The following is a 16,943-nucleotide window of genomic DNA, read 5'->3' on the forward strand; positions in this document are numbered from 1 at the left end:
CAGAAGAAATCTATTTGAATCCTTGATTTTTGTGGCAAATAGTAACAACTTTACACTATTTGTACAAAGATAAATGTAGATTCTTATACATATACATGGACAGTACAATGTTACACATATGGGAATTACAACAAATGTAATAATATATATGTATAATCCTTATTTTTATTCAAGAACAATGATTTTTCACTTATTTAATTACATCATATTGAGTGCCTACAATATACTAGTCACTGTACCAGGAAAAATTATTTGACACCTAAGATAACTAAAGATCTGATATGACTAAGTCTGTTTACATAACTTCATTGTCTTTGAACTCCTTCTATTGAAGACAATTAATCTTCACATTTTGTATATGCACCATAGTAGACCAAGGATGAGTTTTGACACCAGTCTGACTTGTTTTCAAACGATAGTTACATTACTTACTGGATATGTGATTTACGTAAGTTACTTAGAACTTTCCAAGCCTCATTTTCTCATCTGTGAATTATAAATGATAATACAGTTGGGCTTTTATAGGGTTGTGGTTACATGATGATTAGACACACACAAACACACACATTGTTTAGCATGACACTGAACACATCATAAATACTCCTCAAAAGGTAGCTTTTAATAAATCTCAATACTGTGATTCAGGAAAGACCATGTACAGGGATCCTATATTAGTTTCCTCTTGCTGTAGTAACAAATTACCACAAATTTATCAGAGTAAACAACACAAATTTATGATCTTCCAGTTCCATCGATCACAAATCCAACACAGGTGTCACCAGGCTAAAATCAAAGGCACTGCTTTCCTTACTGGAGGCTCAGGGAAGAAGAATCTGTTTATTATGATTTTCAGCTTCACAAGGCATCTTCATTCCTTGGCTTGTTACCCCTTTAAAAAAGACAGTGACAGTGGATTAAGTCCTTCTCTCATCCATCTTTCTGTTCACAACCAGAAAAGGATCTTTGCTTTTAAGACTCACGTTATTAGATTTGTGCTGAGTCGCTTCAGTCATGTCCGACTCTGTGCGACCCTATGGACTACAGCCCACCAGGCTCCTCTGGAGTGGGTTGCCATTTCCTGCTCCAGGGTTTCTTTCCTAACCCAGGATCAAACTGGCGTCTCTTGTGCCTACCTGCACTGGGAGGTGGGTTCTTTACCACTGATGCTGCCTGGGAAGTGTGATTAGATTGGACCCCCATTAGGTAATTCAGGACAATCTCCCCTAACTCAAGGTCTGTAACCTGAATCACATTTGCGAAATCCCTTTTGCCGTGTAAGGTAACAGTTTCTGGAGGTTTGAGACTGGACGTCTTTATGACCCATTACTTTGTTTATGGAAGGCACACAAGGACCAACTGGGGGGTATCTTATTGTGGCACAAGTGGCAAGAAGTCAGATGTAACTGCTGCTCGTCCTGGGCATCCTTGGCAACATGTTAACTGATCAAAAAGAAGCTTTCAATTCTTCTTCAACATACATGAAAGCACACTTAGAATATAGTCTATTAAATTAGAAGTGATCATAGCACTCTTTGACTGCCTATAAGAGAGCAGTGTACAAGTGGAATCAGAACTCAAAGCCAGTCCATTTATGCTAAGATCCTCAAGGCCTCTGGAAGTACCTTCCTATCAGAATCATTATAGCCCATGGATGCAACTATCTGGAGCTTTACTGTTTAATCACTTTATGCTGTCTGAGAATATCACACTGTATGTTCTTCTCATTCATTCTCAGGTATAAGTGACTGCTGCTGCTGCTAAGTCGCTTCAGTCGTATCCCACCCCGTCCCTGCGATTCTCCAGGCAAGAACACTAAAGTGGGTTGCCATTTCCTTCTGCAATGCATGAAAGTGAAAAGTGTAAGTGAAGTCGCTCAGTCGTGTCCAACTCTTAGCGACCCCATGGACTGCAGCCTACCAGACTCCTCTGTCCATGGGATTTTCCAGGCAAGAGTACTGGAGTGGGGTGCCATTGCCTTCTCCGATAAGTGACTAATAATATCTTAAAAAACAAACAAACAAACAACAAAAAGATGCAAGATGATTCCAGCAGCTTCATCTGGATAAAGTAAATGGATGATTCTAAGTGGATCTACCTAAGTCGTGAGGTCATGCCACTATCTCACATTTTCTGGCTTATGAGCAAAGATGTAATCAACAATTCAAGGAAATCATTTGGCTGCTATGATTAATTCCCTTCATCTTATAAAGGAAATAAATATTTGCCAGTTTAGTAAACACTAGAGTGTTTACTAAACAATAAAAGAATTGAATGCAACTTCATTAAAAGTTTACAAATAGTTTTGGTATATTTACAAAATTCCAGACACTAAGTTAGGCATCAGAGCCTCAACAGATGAAATCAACGTTCTCTCAAAGAGCCTGTGTACAGTAATGAAGGTTGAAACCCTAGAGACTACCGTTCTAGCCCCTCATGTAAGCCACAAGAAACTGAATTCCAAAGAGATTTAAATGCAACCAGTTCAGTCTTCACATCCACTAAAGTAGAATTCATTAGCAAGATTGGATTTTTGAGATTAGAGAGATCAGGGCATTCAGGAGAATATTGACTCCAATTACCCCTGTAATCCAATAGAGCAAGGGCTCGAAAGACACCGATCATATTAGTATTAGAGAAGCATTAATAAAGACAGCTAACACTCCCTCAAAAACTCCGGGTTTTCACTCCATCCAGCAGGTGATTGTGATTTTCATTGAACAGTTTGACCTTTCTCAGCTTCAGAGACTTCACCTGAAAAGAAAGGAGGCAACATGGCACAGAGGGTAAGAACCCAGAATCACATGGGTTAGAATTCTGTTTCTCCTAACCTCAAACTGAGCGATCTTAAGCACAGCACATCCTGCAATGTTAATCCCCTTACATGGGAATAATAATGCCTGCTTCAAAGGCTTGTTGCGAGAAGTAAATGTAGTATGTACAGTGCTCAGAACAATGTCTGGATAACAGCAAACATTCAATTGGTGGTAATTGGTATTATTATAAATTGCAGTTTGCAAATATATTGTGAAGATTAACGATAAAGGCAAACCAGTTTCTTCATAAATGGCAACATTACGCATTTCTGAATTTTAATAATAATGCAACACTTCAGAAGTTTTTATAACCATGGACCCTGCCCTCTTGCCCCAACAGCTGTATGGCTAATTCTTCCCCAATTCACAAATTAGGAATTTGACTTTCAAAAAGTCCAAATGGTTCCGGATCATATATTAAAGTGGGAATGGAGAAAGAATTCAAACTCAGTGACCCTTGGCTCTCTAGTCATTGCTCTTCCTGTTAAATTATATCACCTTGGCAGTTTAACAGTGTACTGGAAACATTTTCAAGGGAGAATATTTATATACACAACTCTTGGCACCATAAATATTTGTCTGATTTTATCCTGCTCCAGGCCAATCAACACCTTATGAAACTTGTGATTTAAAAGGCTTGGATTTTTATTCATGCAACGTTAATATAATGGAAAACAATTCAGTATCTCCAGCAGGAATGAGTTTACAGGCATCAGCAGGTGGCAGACTACATAAACTTTACCTTTCTTGACATTTTAAAGCAACTAATAGAGTTTTAAAGCATGTACATTTCGTATCATTTAAATAGTGGAACTAACTAATATAAACAAGGTTTATAAGAAATGTGAATTTGAAGCATTTTGTTTACATTAAGTTGGGTACATATAAACGTTGATAAATGCTAATGGGAGTTACCAACATGCATTCCATTCATAGCAATGGAGGAACACTGTGTACAATTCCAAATAACCCTTTTAACCTCGTGAAAAATGAATAAGGAACTGGTGTGTATAGAGCACTAAAGCATAATAAGAGCAGTAAGAAGTGAGTTTACGCCAGTTCATCCTCAGTCTAGAGAGTAAGAAAGAGTTCCAAACAAGTACATTTCATGAGGGCTTGAACGTTCACGGCCACTTTCCTCCTGGGCTGGTCAGGGGAGAATGCCTTTATTTCTTGCTAGTCATTTCTCTGTAACAGTTGTCTGACTTACTTCCTTACCTCATGTGCTTTCATAATACCATATTGAATTACAAATATAATTAGGAAGTACCTACCAATCTATTCCACAAGTATGTATTTAACACCCAGTGCCTTTTAAATAATAAAACTGCTGTCCCTGCTCTCCAGAAATGTAGAGTCCAGTGGGGAGAGCAGAAAATTAAGCAGGAGATTTCAGCAGAGTGTGAAAGCAGCTAAGGTATACAATGCAATAAGGGCTGAGGCATGGGTAAGCAGGGTGTTTTGGAAATATCTGTGGTGTTGGAGAAGACTCCTGAGAGTACCTTGGACTGCAAGGAGGTCCAACCAGTCCATTCTGAAGGAGATCAGCCCTGGGTGTTCTCTGGAAGGAATGATGCTAAAGCTGAAACTCCAGTACTTTGGCCACCTCATGCAAAGAGTTGACTCATTGGAAAAGACTCTGATGTTGGGAGGGATTGGGGGCAGGAGGAGAAGGGGACGACAGAGGATGAAATGGCTGGATGGCATCACTGACTCGATGGACTTGAGTTTGAGTGAACTCTGGGAGTTGGTGATGGACAGGGAGGCCTGGCGTGCTGCGATTCATGGGGTTGCAAGGAGTCGGACACGACTGAGCGACTAAACTGAACTGAACTGAAAATGGAAATAATTCTGAAGATTCTGATGCTAGGCAGAGAACACCCACTGAACAAGGCACCGAGTAGGAACATTATAAAATACAAATGCAGTTCCTGGTACCCAGGAACTTCACTGTAATCGAGAAGATGGGGCCCGAGGCTCCTTCTCCTTTTTTCCAGAACCAAACTGCCTCCTAGACATCTCCACTTGAATGTCCCTCAGGCCAACATGAGGAAATTACGTAAAATGTATCACAGAGAGATAAAGATTTTAGGAACACAAAAGAGCATTTAAAAGCAAAGAAAACAAAATGAGAAGTTCCCATATACAGCTAGTGGAAGTTCTAGATGGTGATAACAGAAAGAACCCGGGATAAGTATGCAAAAAGATTATGGTTGACATTGTTCCTGAAGTAATAAGATATTCAGAATGTAATTTATGTCCCAAAGAGCAAAAGATCCATTCAAGATTAAGAAATGAATGATAGTTGATAGACAGATGATGACAATGATGAAAGAAAACAGTAAAACTACACGGTAACCATCATAGACAGGACATTTAAAGCAACCAGGAGAAAAGACAGATTGTTTACATGGGTTCAATAATTAGGCTGAAAGCAAATTTCTAAATAATAAAAGACAGAAAATGTTAGCTTCAAAAACTTGAAGGTGGTAAACAGCCTAGATTCCTATGCTTCCGATAAGGAAAATAGCTGTCTTCTATTGAAAAAATAAGCTACACACTACATTTATGTCTTTGGGGGAATTTTCAAAATGGGAAATACCCTTATTTGACTATAATACTTATGTACAGTCCTTCTACAAGTCAGGAAAATGGAATTTAAAAACAAAACAAGATCCCTTGAAGCCCTATGATTCAATAATTTGGGAATTTAAAATTTAATACTTCACTTTTAAGATGTTGATTTCAAGAGTGAATGGTATTTAACACTGAACTCTGCTCAGTGAATGAATACATGTATATGTACGGCTGAGTCCCTTCACTGTTCACCTGAAACTACCACATTGTTAATTCCTATACCCCAATACAAAATGTTTTTGGTGTTAAAAAAAAAAAAAATTAAAAAACACAGTGAGTGGCATTTAAATGAAAAAAATTATATTACTATTCTATAATAAACAAACAACCCAGGGATAGAACCCAGGTCTCCAACACTGCAGGCAGATTTTTACCATCTGAGACACCAGGGAAGCCCATGATTACTAGAGTGGGTAGCCTTATCCCTTCTCCAGGGGATTTTCCCGACCCAGGAATGGAACCAGGGTCTCCTGCATTGCAGGCAGGTTCTTTATCAGCTGAGCTACCAGGAAGCATATTACTATTCTATAATAAACAAACGTAGATTTTAAGGCAGAAATGTCAGAAAGATCATTTTGGGGAAAAAGAAAAACCAAATCACTTAAGAATGGTTAGTTCAACTGAATCATACAAATTTAAATTGGACAGAATGAGAGAAATCGTCTCAGATCCTGTATACACACCAAAAGAGTGGGGCTGAAGACACTCACCATCTCCATTCACAGTTTGTGAGGGAGCCATGTTGTCTGACTTGTAAATTCCCTTCCCATTTCCTCCTGGTGAAATGGGAGTGAATATCTATCTGACTTAATTCATAAACAATCTCATTTAAACAGAGACAGTGATGATTACCTGTCAATCAGTTTCTCTTTTCTGAGAACATAGTAAGTTCGTGAAGACATTTGTTGGTTTAATAACAGTAAGAGGAAAAATAAGAAAATAGAGGAACAGAGGTCAGAGAGATTGCTAAAGGCCAACACTAGCAAAAGGGTATGGAATCTCTGCTGCTAGATAGGAAAGGCCCTGTCTGAAGCCAGGCTGGTTTCTTCATATGGATCCTCAGGGCTGTGGGGGTTTGGAGAACCAGGCTATCCAGAGATCTCATGTGTGTTGTTACGCACGTCAGCCTGTCAGAACCTCTTTTCATAATACTTTCTTATTTAATACTCTCTATAAAGCAGTCCTTGTTATCTCTGTTTTCAGTTCAGTCACTCAGTCATGTCCGACTCTTTGCAACCCCATGAATTGCAGCCCGCCAGGCCTCCCTGTCCATCACCAACTCCCGGAGTTCACTCAAACTCAGGTCCATCGAGTCAGTGATGCCATCCAGCCATCTCATCCTCTGTCGTCCCCTTCTCCTCCTGCCCCCAATCCCTCCCAGCATCAGAGTCTTTTCCAATGAGTCAACTCTTCGCATGAAGTGGTCAAAGTACTGGAGTTTCAGCTTTAGCATCAGTCCTTCCAAAGACTAGAAAACTGAGCATAAGAGAATGTAAGTAATATGCACTGGGTCACATGGCTGGTAAGCAGCAATGTCTGGAATTGAATTGACAATGACTTTACATAAACGTCTGTGTTCTTTCGGCATGAACAAGTCCCATTGTATTCACTTGTAAAACATGGGGATCAGAGAAACCCACATATTCTTCTCCACCCTTAAAATGACCTGGCTATCATAAATGTCTTAAATGTTTGCTTTTCAAACTCAAAAAGTGACAGACGTAGCATATTACACAAACATGCACTTGAAATTTTAATGCTACCTACCATACAGAATCCTTACATTTCTAGGATACTAAACGTAAAAAACGAAGGAACTGCTGAAAACAGGACTCCTTTTTACACCAATACAGTTTTAAGGTAAAATGGTTATGATTTTAAGTCACAATAAGTTAGAACAAGAAAAAATATTTTGGTGGTAATAACACTAAGATTTACTCTATGAAGAACCTCTGCAAATGTCTTTAGTAAATTAGCTAATCAATTGAATCACTGAAAAATATTATTTTCCAGTTTATTAGATCACAAAGGTGAAAATACAAATTTATATTCAGAATTTTAGAATCTTGGAATTTCACACATTTAGACTTTGGAGATCAACTTATCCAGCACTTACATTTTAAAGATGAGGAAAACAGATTCAGGAAACAGACTCATGGCTCTTCCATTTTATAAATATTGTGGATTCTCACAAGGTTGGGGTTAGCCTCATCCAGACTCTGTAGGTCTCAAAACAGACAAATTAGTCTGCAAAAATTAGTCCACAGTTTCTCCAAAGGATGAATATTATATTTAATTTGCCCTTAAAATACATGAGTAAGATCAGTCATCTATAGTAAACATCATCAGAGTCTCTATTATATAACTTTAATTGGTTTTGAAAATCAGTAGCAACTTTATCTTGTTCTATTTATTACATGAAAGGGTTGAATTTCATGCATTTCTTACATTTTGCCACCAAAAGATATGCCAGCTCTAAGTTGTTAGGAAATGCTGCCTCATTTTAAAAATGCAAGCTGAAAATTAAAAACATTTTATTATTAAAAATTTTGAAGTGCCTGATGCTAAAAGATATTTTTATCTTCCTTTCTACAGGAACTTGCATGAAGTGGATAACCTGGTGTGGAAAAGGGTGTATTTGAAGTATTGGGTCTTTGTTGTGGTTGTTGTTGTTTTGGACGCTAAGTCATGTCCCGACTCTTTAGCAACCCCATGGACTGTAGCCTGCCAGGCTCCTCTGTCCATGGGATTTCCCAGGCAAGAAAACTGTAGTGGGTTGCCATTTCTCTTCCAGGAGATCTTCCCAACCCAAGGATCAAACCCGAATTCATTGCATTGGCAGGTGGATTCTTTATCACTGAGCTATCTGGGATGCCTCTGGGTCTTTGTGGGGTTCTTCATTTTAAGGGGCTGCTAGGGGTGCCTAGCTGAACTCTGATGACTAGGAGATAATGTACCATATTCCACTGCTTAAACCCAAGGCCAAATCAGGTGAGAAAACTACGGAAACCAGCACAGAGCAGTCAACTTTGCAGATGAGCTTTATGCCACATACAAAAAACACCCCTATTTCTGCACGGGCTGCAGCCAAAGGGTGGGTGAGCAGCCTTCATCCACACATCTGGAATTATGAGTTTATAGATTATGAGTTTATAGTTTATGGACTGGTGTGGGTCCACTTAGAGACTGACAAATTTAGCTATCTCATATACGTGGAATAATGCAGGAGTCTTTCTGTGACTGGCTTATTTCAGTCACAGAAAGTCCTTAACAGAAAGTCCTCAAGGTTCATCCACATTGTCCTACATTGAAGCACTGCCTTCATTTTTAAGGTTGAAGAGTATCCCATTGTATGGATAAACCACATTTTCTTTATTTGTTCATCTGTTGATGGACATTACTATGAACAAAGCTAGTGGAGGTGATGGAATTCCAGTCGAACTATTTCAAATCCTGAAAGATGATGTTGTGAAAGTGCTGCACTCAATATGCCAGCAAATTTGGAAAACTCAGCAGTGGTCACAGGACTGGAAAAGGTCAGTTTTAATTCCAATCCCAAAGGAAGGCAATGCCAAAGAATCCTCAACTGCTGCTGCTAAGTCACTTCAGTTGTGTCTGACTCTGTGTGACGCCATAGACGGCAGCCCATCAGGCTCCTCCATCCCTGGGATTCTCCAGGCAAAAACACTGGAGTGGGTTGCCATTTCCTTCTCCAATGCATGAAAGTGAAAAGTGAAAGTGAAGTCACTCAGTCGTGTCCAACTCTTAGCGACCACATGGACTGCAGCCTACCAGACTCCTCCATCCATGGGATTTTCCAGACAAGAGTACTGGAGTGGGTTGCCATTGCCTTCTTCAAGAATGCTCAAACTACCACACAACTGCACTCATCTCACACGCTAGTAATGCTCAACATTCTCCAAGCCAGGCTTCAACAGTACGTGAACCGTGAACTTCCAATGTTCAAGCTGGTTTTAGAAAAGGCAGAGGAACCAGAGATCAAATTGCCAACATCCGCTGGATCATGGAAAAAGCAAGAGAGTTCCAGAAAAACATCTATTTCTGCTTTATTGACTATGCCAAAGCCTTTGACTGTGTGGGTCACAATAAACTGGAAAATTCTGAAAGAGATGGGAATACCAGACCACCTGACCTGCCTCTAGAGAAACCTATATGCAGGTCAGGAAGCAACAGTTAGAACTGGATATGGAACAACAGACTGGTTCCAAATAGGAAAAGGAATACGTCAAGGCTGTATACTGTCAACCTGCTTATTGAACTTCTATGCAGAGTACATTATGAGAAACGCTGGACTGGAAGAAGCACAAGCTGAAATCAAGATTGCCGGGAGAAATATCAATAACCTCAGATATGCAGATGAAAGCACCCTTATAGCAGAAAGTGAAGAGGAACTAAAAAGCCTTTTGATGAAAGTGAAAGAGGAGAATGAAAAAGTTGGCTTAAAGCTCAACATTCAGAAAACGAAGATCATGGCATCTGGTCCCATCACTTCATGGCAAATAGATGGGGAAACAGTAGAAACAGTGAATAACTTTATTTTTGGGGGCTCCAAAATCACTGCAGATGGTGATTGCAGCCATGAAATCAAAAGATGCTTACTCCTTGGAAGGAAAGTTATGACCAACCTAGATAGTATATTGAAAAGCAGAGACATTACTTTGCAACAAAGGTCCGCCTAGTCAAGGCTATGGTTTTTCCAGTGGTCATGTATGGATGTGAGAGTTGGACTGTGAAGAAAGCTGAGCACGGAAGAATTGATGCTTTTTAACTGTGGTGTTGGAGAAGACGCTTGAGGGTCCCTCAAGCAAGGAGATCCAACCAGTCCATCCTAAAGGAGATCAGTCCTGGGTGTTCATTGGAAGGACTGATGCTGAAGCTGAAACTCCAATACCTTGGCCAACTCATGGGAAGAGTTGACTCATTGGAAAAGACCCTGATGCTGGGAGGGATTGGGGGCAGGACGAGAAGGGAACGGCAGAGGATGAGATGGCTGAATGGCATCACCAACTGGATGGACATGAGTCTGAGTGAACTCCGGGAGTTGGTGATGGACAGGGAGGCCTGGCATGCTGCGATTCATGGGGTCGCAAAGAGTCAGACATGACTGAGGGACTGAACTGGAACTGGTTGATGGACATTTACATTTTTTCCACATCTTGTGAATAATACTGCAATGAACATAGGGGTGCTAGGATCTCTGAGATCCTGATTTCCAATCTTTTAGGAAAATGCTCAAAAGTGGAATTGCTGAAACATATGTTTGTTCTGTTTCATTTTTTGAGAAACTTCCATCATTTTGTGTTCCCATCAACAGTGTGAAGAATTCTTCACACCCTTACCAATACTTGTTGTTTTTTTGTGTTTTTTTTTAATATAATAGCCATCCTGACAGATGTGAGATATCTCATTGTGGTTTTGGTTTGTGTTTTCCTTCTTCAGAAAAATGTCTATTCAAGGTTTTAGCCCATGTTTTGCTGTTGCCCTGCTGCGCTCAATCATGTCCAACTCTTTGTGACCCCATGGACTGTAGCCTGCCAGGCTCCTCTGTCCATGGAATTTTTCAGGGAAGAAGATTGGAGTGGGTTGCCATTTCCTATTTCAGGAGCCCAAGTTTTAATTAGGTTATTAGTTTTATTTTACTTTTTTAACTATTGAGTTATAGAACTTCTCTTTTTGAAGATTAACCCTTTATCAGATATACAGTTTGCAAATACTTTCTCCCATTCCATAGCTTGCCTTTTGTGCTCTGGTTATATACATATAACTCTGTTTATACAGACTTATGATATAAAATGTAGATCGTACCATGGTAATAAAGTTTGAAAACTACTGCTGTAGCCTGTGTTGTAATTTGATCAGTGAATATTCTTTTGTTAACATTTAAGTTTTACTTAGTTTTTCTTATTGATGTGCTCATTTTGATTACTTATATTTTTCTAGAATACAAAAGGCCACTTTTATATTACTGTATTAATATAGCTATTCAAACATTTACTATTTTAGTTATTCCCTAATATATTTTGTGATCCACACAGTCAAAGGCTTTGGCATAGTCAATAAAGCAGAAATAGATGTTTTTCTGGAACTCTCTTGCTTTTTCCATGATCCAGCAGATGTTGGCAATTTGATCTCTGGTTCCTCTGCCTTTTCTAAAACCAGCTTGAATATTTGGAAGTTCACGGTTCACGTATTGCTGAAGCCTAGCTTGGAGAATTTTGAGCATTACTTTACTAGCACGTGAGATGAGCGCAATTGTGCGGTAGTTTGAGCATTCTTTGGCATTGCCTTCCTTTGGGATTGGAATGAAAACTGACCTTTTCCAGTCCTGTGGCCACTGCTGAGTTTTCCAAATTTGCTGGCATATTGAGTGCAGCACTTTCACAGCATCATCTTTCAGGATTTGAAATAGCTCAACTGGAATTCATCACCTCCACTAGGTTTATTCGTAGTGATGCTTTCTTTTTTTTTTTTTTTTTTCGTAGTGATGCTTTCTAAGGCCCACTTGACTTCACATTCCAGGATGTCTGGCTCTAGATGATCACACCATCGTGATTATCTGGGTCGTGAAGATCTTTTTTGTATAGTTCTTCTGTGTATTCTTGCCACCTCTTCTTAATATCTTCTGCTTCTGTTAGGTCCATACCATTTCTGTCCTTTATCGAGCTCATCTTTGCATGAAATGTCCCCTTGGTATCTCTAATTTTCTTGAAGAGATCTCTAGTCTTTCCCATTCTGTTGTTTTCCTCTATTTCTTTGCATTGATTGCTGAGGAAGGCTTTCTTATCTCTTCTTGCTATTCTTTGGAACTCTGCATATTCTTTGGAACTATGCCAAAGTCTTTGACTGTGTGGATCACAATAAACTGTGGAAAATTCTGAAAGAGATGGGAATACCAGACCACCTGACCTGCCTCTTGAGAAATCTGTATGCAGGTCAGGAAGCAACAGTTAGAACTGGACATGGAACAACAGACTGGTTCCAAATAGGAAAAGGAGTATGTCAAGGCTGTATATTATCACCCTGCTTATTTAACTTATATGCAGAGTACATCATGAGAAATGCTGGACTGGAAGAAACACAAGCTGGAATCAGTATTGCCAGGAGAAATATCAATAACCTCAGATATGCAGATGACACCACCCTTATGGCAGAAAGTAAAGAGGAACTCAAAAGCCTCTTGATGAAAGTGAAAGTGGAGAGTGAAAAAGTTGGCTTAAAGCTCAACATTCAGAAAATGAAGATCATGGCATCCAGTCCCACCACTTCATGGGAAATAGATGGGGAAACAGTGGAAACAGTGTCAGACTTTATTTTTCTGGGCTCCAAAATCACTGCAGATGGTGACTGCAGCCATGAAATTAAAAGACGCTTACTCCTTGGAAGGAAAGTTATGACCAACTTAGATAGCATGTTCAAAAGCAGAGACATTACTTTGCCAACAAAGGTTCGTCTAGTCAATGCTATGGTTTTTCCTGTGGTTATGTATGGATGTGAGAGTTGGACTGTGAAGAAAGCTGAGCGCTGAAGAATTGATGCTTTTGAACTGTGGTGTTGGAGAAGACTCTTGAGAGTCTCTTGCACTGCAAGGAGATCCAACTAGTCCATTCCGAAGGAGATCAGCCCTGGGATTTCTTTGGAGGGAATGATGCTGAAGCTGAAACTCCAGTACTTTGGCCATCTCATGCGAAGAGTTGACTCATTGGAAAAGACTCTGATGCTGGGAGGGATTGGGTGCAGGAGGAGAAGGGGACGACAGAGGATGAGATGGCTGGATGGCATCACTGACTCGATGGACGTGAGTTTGAGTGAACTCCGGGAGTTGGTGATGGACAGGGAGGCCTGGTGTGCTGCGATTCATGGGGTTGCCAAGAGTCGGACACGACTGAGTGACTGAACTGAACTGAATATGTTTTGTAGTATTCTAGATTTTCTGCATTTTAATTTTCTCTTTCCTTAATAGATTTGCCAGAGGTTAGACAAACTTAGTTTTGGATTTGTTTGTTACTTCTATTTATTTACTCTTTCTGCATTATCTTTTTCATTTTTAGTCTCCTTTATTCCTTATTACTAACTTGTGCTTCTGTGACTTCTTGCATTGAACTTTTCATTTATTTTCATTAATTTCCAATAATTGAAGCATTGTTGCTATGATTTTGCTTGAATTATAAACCTGGCTACCACCCATTTATTTCAGTATCTAAATCTATTTTCTAAATAAGTTGTTTTGTCTTTCTAATTTTCACTCTGCATAAAACCTAGGAGAGATATTTTTACACATGCATTTTAAACTATTTTTTAATTTCTTTAAAACTTTGCTGTAAATTTTTAGCTTTATTGTGTTTAAAACATTTCTTATTTTTTGAAAATGTTGAAGTTTTATTTGTGTCATTGTATGAAGTTTATTTTCTCAATGAACACTTGGGAAGTCTTTCTCTGTTGATGGGTTCTGACCTAATCAACTATGTTACTTTCTGTCCCCATTATGAGTTTCACTTTAAAAATATGATTAGGCAGAATTAAATTTTTTTCCAAACCAAAAAATTGGGAAACTCTCATGAACCTTATAAAATATTTCCAGTTTACATATAATAAGTATTTTCAACATTCTATATACCTTTAAAAGATACTTGGAGTGCCTGATAAATAGCATTAACAATTTCAGTAACTGCAGTTGAATATATTTTTTAAAAAATAGAGTAATAATATTAGTTATGGTACTTCCCAGGTGGCTCAGTGGTAAAGAGTCTGCCTGCAAATGCAGGAGATGCAAGAGACATGGGTTTGATTCTTAGGTTGGGAAGACCCCTGGAGGAGGAAATGGCAACCCACTCTTACTGGGAAAATTCCATGGACAGAGGAGCTTGGTGGGCTACAGTCCATGGAGTCAGAGTCAGACATACTGAGCACAGCACAGCAGCAATATTATTTATATTGAAAAAAACATTATGAATTACCAACTGTATTCAAAATATATACTCTATTCCCCAAAGATCTACAGATTAAGAAACTAGATAAGTTTATAGTATATAACTTTCTATTATTTTTCTTCATCCACTACAGTGATATATTTAATGTTTTTTAACTTTTGTCACATCAAAGTAAACAAAGATTTTTTAAAAAGAATAGAAAGAGACTGGGCCTTTAAATCCAGGATAAATACATACATACATAAATACATTCAGAACTACAGACAAATACAAAAAAACAGCTAAAAATTGTCATCTTCACAAGTACCTTCAGGCTACAGTGAGAACTGAAAGGTGGCCAAAGATGTGTTTGTTTTCTGACAAGTACTCAAGTATAATGCTAATCTGAAACAGTATGACAGTTACTCTCACAGCATGAAGACATTTATTTCATAAACCACCTTAAACACTAAATTATTAAAGGACAGAAACTTGTTTTTTAAACGATGGCATTAAATAAAGTCACAGATACCAAGCAAGCAAATACAGGAAGAAAAATAATAGTTGTCACGTTACAAGCTCCTATCTCTTAACATGGCAGAAAAAATAGAAATTGAGACAGAATTTGGTAAAAAAAATCATTGGATGCACAGCCAAGATTTCCGGGGGAGAAGTGTAGACTTTCAGTCATAACACTGTATTTAAAGTCTGGGTGAGTTACATGCCTCTCCTAGATCTGTGTTCCCACTCTTATCCTGGGATAAAAATCTCTCTAAAGAGACAAAAAGAAAAATAATAGTACCTAATGCTCACTGAATGGTGACTATGGATAGGAAAAATACTTAAAACATTTGACATATACTAACTCACTGAGCCCTCATAAGAAACTTATGAGGTAAAAAATTCTCTCTACTTGCAAGATGAGAAAGCGAAGACAGAGCAACATTGATTTACTTGCCTGAGGTTCTTCTGTCTTAAAAGTATGCAATTTGAATACAGGCAGTCCATGTCCTGAGCCAGATGGAATTATTCCAGAAATGTAAGATCGAGTTAATAATAAAAAATTATTAATGAAGAAAAATAAACATTATTCATTTCACTGATAGAATTAAATAAGGAAAACCACGTTATCAAGTCAATTAATTCAAAAAGAGCATATGATAAAATTCAGTGTCTTTCATAAGAAATATAAACTGACAAACAAGAAAACAGAAAGAGGAATTTCCTTAACCTGAAAAAAACACATCTACAAAAAAGATCAAAACAAACATCACATATAATGGTGAAATGCTGAATGTATTCTCTTTAAGACAAAGCAAAGATAAACTTTATTATCACCTCTATCACCAGTAAGATAAAACAAAATTGCATCCATACTTAACATCATATACAGAAATCAATTTTAGGTAGACTAAAAGCTAAAATTTGTTATTTTTGAAAATAGTATGGAAACATATCTTTATGATTTTAGACTGAGGATTTCTTAAAACTCTAAGACTTCAAACTATAAAGAAAAATATTGATAAATTGAACCTCATTAAATTTTCACACTTCCGTTCATCAAAAGTTACTGTAAGCAGTAAAGAACCAAAAAATAGAAAAATATTTGCTGCATATATAACTGACCAAGGATTAGTATCTATATCCATAATATATAAAACACTTCTACATGTGAATATGAAAAAGAAAATTCAATAAAAACATGAACAAAGAGACCTCTTCTTTTTACACACAATGATGAAAGAGATCACACTTTATTATGTAACTACAATGTAATCTAGTCTCCCAGCCCCTTAAAAATCTCAATGAGATCTATTCAAACTCCCATTCTATAAATTGGGGAAATTAAAAATCTTCTGCTATAATATCCAAATCCCTAGTAATGGAGCAGGTAAGGGTGTGTCTTAAATTCTCACAAACTCTTCTGATATGATTTTCTAGCTCCAGTTGAATTGTTTCCATATTCTCTATCTTGCGTTTGATTCCATATTTATATACGTTGTGAAATAATTACTACAGTAAGTTTAGTTAACATTGATCACATACACAGTTAATTTTTTTTTTCTTAGTTTTGGATCGATAAGAACTTTTGCGATCTAGTAGCTTAGCATTCTCTCTGTCTTACGGCTCTTTTTATATATTGGTCTCGGTGTCATCCTAAATGTGAAATGAAGGTTTCTCTACTAGTCCCTTTCTCAAAAGCAGCAATACAGTCAAAGGTGTTTATCACAGCAGAAATTTCACTGGAGGTCTGTGAATCTTGAGAAGCAGTTTTCCGCTCGAAGTGATTCTATCCCACCACAGCTTCTAACCTTTCTAATTTTTTGATTTCCTATTTCACCACCATCCTCACTTCTGTTCCTTCTCTCTCTGCATCTGACTCACAGAAGTCAAACAATTCCTTCTTTATTTTTACCCCTGTCAATACTCAGACTCTCAGGGTCTTACCTGCCTCAGTAAAAGTTGCATAAACATTCCAACAAGGAATTCTGAAGCTAGCTGTTAAGATAACATTTTCTCCCTGCTGTAGTTAAAAGAAAGAAGCACAACCAGTGCCAGGACCTGT

At 38.1% G+C, this 16,943-nt stretch overlaps 1 long non-coding RNA gene across 1 annotated transcript; it reads right to left on the reverse strand.

Moving 5' to 3' along the window:
• Window positions 1–598: 598 nt before the first annotated feature.
• Window positions 599–10,807, reverse strand: LOC147361833 (uncharacterized). The gene is made up of 3 exons (XR_015138289.1): window positions 7,567–10,807; window positions 2,580–2,751; window positions 599–889 (listed from the first exon to the last, which is right to left on the reverse strand). It is a non-coding gene; the product is annotated as an uncharacterized LOC147361833 (long non-coding RNA).
• Between the last annotated feature and the right edge of the window lie 6,136 nt (window positions 10,808–16,943).

The sequence above is a fragment of the Bos grunniens genome, chromosome 12 (assembly GCF_055505025.1).
Source record: "Bos grunniens cultivar Pamir isolate PY7600 chromosome 12, Bosgru_T2T1.0, whole genome shotgun sequence".
NCBI classification, from domain to species: Eukaryota; Metazoa; Chordata; class Mammalia; order Artiodactyla; family Bovidae; genus Bos; species Bos grunniens.